Source organism: Ambystoma mexicanum, chromosome 7q (assembly GCF_040938575.1).
Source record: "Ambystoma mexicanum isolate Mex_15411 chromosome 7q, UKY_AmexF1_1, whole genome shotgun sequence".
NCBI lineage: Eukaryota > Metazoa > Chordata > Amphibia > Caudata > Ambystomatidae > Ambystoma > Ambystoma mexicanum.
The window spans coordinates 841,121,556-841,129,184 of record NC_090941.1 but is presented as its reverse complement, the minus strand read 5'-3'; the positions used below and the strand labels follow the sequence as shown (position 1 = coordinate 841,129,184).

The 7,629-nt window shown below is 43.7% G+C and overlaps 1 protein-coding gene across 1 annotated transcript in view; it reads left to right on the top strand.

The window, feature by feature from the left end:
- The first annotated feature begins 2,919 nt into the window (after nucleotides 1–2,919).
- The window catches only part of AMOTL1 (angiomotin like 1), a 1,007,056-nt gene continuing 1,002,346 nt past the window's right edge, over nucleotides 2,920–7,629 (top strand). The window contains exon 1 of the mRNA XM_069639243.1: nucleotides 2,920–3,051. The gene's annotated coding sequence lies outside the window, so the exon portion shown is untranslated. The remainder of the gene's footprint in view (nucleotides 3,052–7,629) is intronic.

Genomic DNA, 7,629 nt, shown 5'->3' with positions numbered 1-7,629 from the left:
ATTTCTCAGAATTGTGCATGTAACTGAACTGGTTGTATGTGGAACTGTGACCCCACATGACCTTTGGGCTAGGTTATCAAGGAAACAGGCATGGAGCTTCAGTTAAAAATATAAAGAAATATTGCAAGAGCGATCTGCACTGCGGTGATGCAGATAAATCAGCCAGCAGAAATTACCTTTAAGGCCAGGTCCCCCATTAACTGTGCATTAACTTCGAACAAAAACCTTTGAAGCACAGGGGTGGGGGGCATGATCACATGGGCCAGCCAGATGTCCTGATCAGGTCATAGAGGGGAAATCAAACCTAAGAGTTTGTGAGGGCTATCTGAAACTGGGGGACTCATGTGATGGCTTCCCATTGATTAACATTGGGCCACCTTTACTTTAATTAAAAGAGAATCATATCACCCAGTGAGGTCATCCCGGATTCAGATTAAAGGGGATAAAAAGCCAGTCGGGACCATGTGTGATGGATACAACTTGAGTTATGAGAAAAGTTATGATTTCAGCCTTATGATAATTCAGAGGCAATAGAAAGTTGTTGTGATGATAGGTTATGGAAGTAAGGTTTGAATCAGGAAAGGGCAGATTTGTGACTATTTTGGCACAGGAGCAAATCGTGAAAATTGATGGCTCCTCCCAGGAAGGGCATGCCAAAATAAAATTTGTTTTTTCTGACTTGCCATAAAATATAGAACTCAAAAATATAAATGTTTCCTGGCAATTATCTAAAAAATTAGCATAGCTGCTGTGTTGTTGGATTTTCAGAACCCAAAAAGGTCAAATCCACCTGTCATTTTGAAATGATGTATTTTTCCTCCTCCCTTAACTTCCATAACCCATACCTCCCAACTTCTGGTCCCATCAGCAGCCAGTGGGCATCCTGGTGGGGGGTGAAGGGAGAAAACTGGCCAATCCGTAGCATGGGAAATATAATGGACTGTCAGCAGCCCTATAAGAGCTGAGTTTTCTATATGAGAGGGACGGACTTGTTGATTTTTTTGGGACTTTTGATTTTTCCCTTGACTTTAACACTCTTTTGCTGGCGGTAGCCTGCTTCTGGACTTTTGCAAAGAACTAGCAGAGGGACAGGAAGAGCTACCAAGGCCTTAGAAATTGCAGGGGAGATGGAGACTAGGAAATCTAGAAGCTAGATAGGCCTGCCATTTGAGGAGCCATTGGAGGTCTGGGTGCTGAGGACAACCCTTGACTGAAGCCTATGACCAGATCTGTGCTGTCCTCATTGGTGGTATAGAGGGTATTTGTTGGGGTGGTGCGAGACGGTTGGGGGCCTCACTAAAGGTGAATCTGTATAAGCGCTTTGGGTGCACGCGACCTTGCTTGGGGGAAGGGAACTTCCTGAGTTGAGAGTGACCACCTAATATAACGTGACAAAGCGCCTCACACCCAATCAAGCAAAAGAAGAGTGTCACAAATAGAAGAGAGCAGTAAGAGGTGTGAATCAGGACTGATTGGTGAACCGATGGACAGAGAAGTCGAAGCGAGGGGTCTCAGGGAAGAGCAGGTGGAGCCCAGGGACATGACACACAAAGAAAGCCGTTAAAGGGGTAATGAAGAACACACAGCAGCTGAAGTGAGTGAAGGTGGCCCTCCACAGCGGGTGAGAAGGAAGCTGATGAGGTACAAGGATTATGTAATGGAATAAACACATCTTGTCTCTCACGAATAAGAGATATGTGGAGTGCTAGTCTCGCGAGAGCGGGTCCGGCTGTACTCTCGCAAGACTTCAGGCGGTGCAAGCGGGAGCCGAGGAGGGAGCTCGCAAAGAGGTGGGCAGCATGTGCGGTGCTCCCCCTTCTCAGGTTTAACTGATACGAACTGGCTGAGCCCCAAGATGCCTCTACAGAGTTCATGATACAAGGCAGTGTAGAAAACTGCCTTTAATTTAGGGTAGCCAGACATCCCAGTTTTCTGCCGGACAGTGCCGGAATAAGTTCCCCTTTTGCAAGTTTTTTTTTAATTAAAAAAAAACACCCTGGTTTTGTGAAAGGGAGTGCTGGCTGCTGCAGAAATGGAACTATTCATGCTGACCGTTTTTTTTATAATAAACAATGTACCTGTTCTCCAGCCAAATTTCCTTTAGCACTTTGTCAGCCAACCCAGGGCAGCCTCGAACCTCCAACCTTTTTGTTCATACCAATATGCATTTACTAATTACAAAGCAAGCTTATGAAAGTCTGTAACAACATCAAAGCAAACGCTCTTCATAGCGCTCTAGTGACAAATAATTGTGTAAGCCTGCAGTTTCTTTAATGAGAAATGCAGGAAATATGTATTTTAATGGTAATCATATGGGGGTGGGGTTCCAGGAGGGACGGGGGGGTGGGGAGAGTTGCAGAGGAGTTTGAATGGTCTTGGGGTATTAATCCTACTTTTATGCTTGTGGCCTTTCCCATTTTTTTCTCCAAAATCTGGTTACCTTACTTTACTTGTAAATACATTATTTGGGATTAAAAGCTTCATACTACAGGATTTAGTGCAGTCTCTTACTGGCAGACCAAAGCACGAGGCTTTAGTTTCCAAAGTTGAGCTGCTTCAGACAAAAGAACACAGCGTGGGTTTTTCAGCGTGCTCAGGTTGTGGCCGCTGAACCGGGAACAGCTACTGTATCCAAGTAAAGTAAAGTTTAATCAGAAAAAAGACCTAGTAAAAACAGTCTTTCATTGGACAGCTTGTAGATATGAGTTGCCTTGAAAAGACACTTTCAAGGACACTGTTTTTGCTCTTCCTTCTACGGTTGTGCAAGCTGTAATGTTCCAGATAATGAGCGCCCGTGCTCAGGAAAAATGCACGCTTCTGTGCGCACGGGCTGGCTGCGAGCTGCAACGTTCCTGTTGCTCTTTGAAAATAGGAGTAATTTAATTCCAGGGCTCACACCTTGAAAGCAAAGCAAGCCCAGGCAAAGGCTGCATATTTGTGATGGAGTCATCGCCATTTTACTCACCGCTCCAAACTCCTTTGTGTTCCCAACAAGCCAGAGTCACAGCCAAGTTCGTGAGCAGCGGAGGCGCGCTGCGGACATTTTCGAAGGTAGGAATTAACTTTATGTTTTAAACGATGGACGTACAACGTGTCTTCTGCATCGGGTGAGCACATGGCTGGGGGAGGGGCGCACCTGTTTTCAAACTTCAGTCTGAAACGTAATATTTCTGCAAATTCCGGGAGTTCTGATTTGTGCACAATGAACCCTGTCTAGCACGTTGGGCACTGTGCGTGTGGGTGCTCGAGAACAGGCACAAGGTACACGTGTCTTATATATTCCGTTGGCAATTTTCCATGGTGCAATCTTTTCCATGTCCACTAAATGTATATTTTCCTACAATGTCCATTAAAACGATTTTCAGTGCCATGATTTTTTGGATGTGTGGGCTAGCAACTTAACCATCACTCATCGCGTGTACACCCGAAGCTTTGCTAGAGATGGGACTTGAAAATGCATTAGTATTCTGGAAGCTATCTGACTCCATTTGCTAAAGGGTTGCAGTATCATGTAGACAAGCGCACGTGCCTAGAACTGGGCAATTTGCTAATCTGATGCTGGTGCTCATATCAAAATGTCGTGGAGGAAATTTCTGGAAAAGAACCAGGCTTCATGGGTGGGGGAGGGGCGCATGCACAGCAGACTATGCTCCGCTATGCAATCCTGGTGTGCGTTTGTGTGTGGATAGATAGATGTTTGTTTTTAAGACTCCTACCACTTATGAGCTTTATGTGCACACCTGTTCACCCACGTGACATTTTCAGACATGTAAGAGGGACATTTTAAGAACGAAGCAGATATGGTCTTTAATGCAGCAAGTTATAGTCTATGGAGGGAGAAAATTAAGAATGATAAAACAGTCGTATTGTTGCTTGAAAAATCGTGAGACTCCTCAGAAATGAAGAGTTGTCATGTGAGGGTCCACTTCCGCTGCCACCCCGTGTGTGAGGGATGCACCCTGCGCAGCTGTGCGCATAAGTGGTAGCTTCAGGAGTGCTGTGTTTGTGTCTGCAGCCATCGGCGCCCCGGGGCGCAGTATTATATGTCTCGGCGCTAGCGCAGGTTGACGGCAAGCATGTAAACACGCCTGGGGGAGCCCAGGAAGCGTGGCGCTTCTTGTTATTGTCCTTCGGAAGAAGCTCTCGTCGGAGAACTAAAGAGTTGTGGTCATAGTGCGCTGTGTGAGCGCGTGCATCTGCATGACCCGGGCAAACACCGAAGCTTTGACGTGCCCACACGGAGTGGGCCTTTTAGCAACTAAACTTCAACCAGCCCTACCTACTTTGGAGACCACTGCTCTCCTTGTGGCAGCAGCTGTTGGTGGTCCCATACTCTAATCACAGTGGCCTTCATACTAGGGCGCTAGTCGCCCTAAAGTGGCTCTTTAAAAAAGGAGTACAGTGACTGCTTTCAATAGAATGTAAGCACATATGGGTTGGGGGAAGGAGGGTACCAGTAGCAAAAGTTTTTTCTTGGTGGGGTAACGGGGGCGCACAACCTAAACAAGTTTGGAAATCAGTGTTCTAGATGTTCTAGATGTAAGTAAGCAGGGCCATTTTAAGCACTTTTGGGGCCCTGGGCACGGACATCTTTGGGGCCCCCTCCACCAAATCAAAGGAATTAAGGGTTCAAGAATACTGGTTGCGCCCTCCCCTGCCCCCCACCTTTTGCACTCACAACCTATAGGTTGATATGCTGTCTCGCAGCATAATAAGCACATGCACTCCCTTTAAGTCCCCTTACCCTCTTCATTCTTGCTCTAATACGAAGGACAAACAAGTAGCATTTGAAGACCAACATTAGCAGTCTACAAAGAGGTTACTGTGCTAGTACATACAGGATACTTTGTATCAATAGCATCCAGGAAGATATATGCAGCCTGTAGTAATAATGTAGGGCCGTATGTAAAAGGTACATGTAACTCATAATAGACAAAGAACTCGCATTAGCTGCCCCACATAATGCAAAAGTGCTCATGCATGGATAGAGGAGACCAATTGGAAGGAAGGAGAACGCTCCACATACCGTAGCATGGACAGTGGATGCATATTAGAAGCTACCAGGAAGGTGTCTTTATCCAGACAGATTGAGATTAGAAGTGGGATATGGATTTCAAATAGTGTTGCCTTTAGATATCAAAGGAACAAATGCCTGTGGTGTGCGAAATAAATATGCTCTCTATTAAAGTGGAAGCAACCCTATAGCCAGTGAAACCACGAATAAGGCTTTTATGAGGATCATACCACGAGGAGGTAATCACTCTGAAGGGATGACTATTTTGAAAGGTTTAGGACCTGGCAACATTGAGAGGTTAGGCAAAACAAGATTAAATGAGATGCCCAGGAACACACATTGGTCAAGGGGTGAAGCTGGGATTTCTGCTAACTCTGCAATTTCTATATTTGAACTCTTTTTTTTCTAGTTCTTACCATGAACTAAAACAATCTCATTTTATAAAAACAGACTTGGAAAGTACACAAATCACATTACCAAACGTGACCAGTTTCAAACAAAATATTATAGAAGGGTGTTATGCAAAATGGGAATGATTCTAGCTTCATTCTCTCCATCATCAAGGGAAGTATATAAGTACCAGCATACCAATCGATGTGATTTAACAAATTTAATCTGGGTTTGTCTTTTGTATTTTAAAGATTAAGAATGAGAGACATATTAGAAGTCAATTTAACGAAAATAATTCAGTGCAATTTAAAATGTGACACAATGTTTAACGATTAAAAAGTAGCTTCCCTTTACGTAACATCAGATCTTAGGAAAAATGACATACAATTAAAAAAAAAAGATTAAAAAATTTCCAAAACAAAGCCTTTTGACATGTTCATGTATAAATGTGCATAAAAACCTTTTGACTTTTACCATAAACAAACCGTTTTTTGTGTCAAACAAGCATACCTTAAAATATGTGCCTAAGGCCTGCAACATCTGGTCCACTCTCTTCCACCCAAATGGCCTACTTAAGAAGAAAGATCAAGTAATGGGCTAAACGATACCGAAGCATTCAAGAAGGCAAACCTCACTGAAGACAGCACAGTAATGTAAGATGTATTAGATGATTTGACCAGGATCACTATATCGTGTGCTGGCAAATCAAGGATACAAGCATGAACGCTTTCGTTCCATAGTCTTGAATTTGAATACCTATTCACATCTTGGACTAACAGTGTATGCCATCGTTGGAGGCGATTGCCTAGGTTTTACAACACCCCATCTGAATAAACCAATTTCTAGACCTTCACCATACGGATGATAAAACAACCCCTATATGGTACAGGTACATTGCTGATAATAGTAGATGTTGTTCTGCAAAACCAAGTACATATGCAGGCAGGTTTATAAACTTCAGACATAGGAAAGGCTCAGCCAGCCTTGCTGGAATGTGATTTTCTATTTTTGCATATGAATGCATATCTTCGCATATCTCCGCAATGGGTGCTTCACATTCTGAGCTAACTTCTGAACCATTGTGGCACTCAATTGATCAATATGCATTTAACTGTTGCCTATTGCACATGATCAACATATGGAAGGAAAGAATGCTACATAGTTATGCCGTAAGGAACACACATACTATGTACACCACAGTGAACACAGAAAGCAATACATGATGAATTGATCAAGGCAGAATGTAATTGTCAAAACAGAAATGCAATGGGTTTAGAGCCTCAGCAGCACCCCATAAAATATCCTGACGTGTGCTATTTAAGACTGATGAACAATGGAATCTTACTTCTTCAGATCAGGCAGCCCTGAGGGGCCCCCCTCCAAGGTGGGGGCCCTGGGCAAGTGCCCCTTTTGCCCTCCCATAAAAATGCCTCTGTAAGCAGGCCCGGCTCCAGCGGGTTGGGAGCCAGCCTCCGCCCCCCCTAGAAAGGAGGCCATGTCAGTGGTGTTATACTCCACTGGTAACCGAGGGAGTGGGGGTGTATGCTACTCTAAGCATTCAGCAGCAACTTCAGGGACATCATTCTGAGAGGCTGCACTGCAGGAGGCTAAGCCAGGATTTGTTTTCTTGCCCCAGACAATGATTCATGCTCCAGAGCTATAAAATTACAAATGACCAGGGTGATGGAGGGCCGCTCACACCTGTGAGACAGGACACTTATTCAAGCAGGCTGCCTACAACTATTTTCCCAAACCTAAAATCACAATTTTGTTTTCTGTAATTTAAAGTATGTTTATTTTTTGTGGGAATTTAGTGGATTTTCACATCATGCTTATTAAAATGGTTAACTGTATCAAACAATAAACTGACTGCGGGCCCTTACAAATTACATTCAAAGTATATATTCTGCTGCATTAACTACTTGAATATAAGTGAAAAGGTAAGGTTGGTAGTAACACAAATTTAATTCTGGAGGGGAGAGTGTACTAAAATCAAAAAGTGATAGATGCAAAACTTTAATTAAACATTACCACTACCGTTGCTCTGCGCAACATTCCATGCCATAATTTTATAGTATGTCTGTGTGATTAGAGAAGGGGACAAGCCATTAGCAAATTACTTTTGGTACTGCCACCAAAAAGGTGCAGTTTTCGCTTGATTGCTGGGCTGTGTTCCATCTGCACTGGAGCACAATCAAACCCATGCATTGTTAGACTCTGAGTTC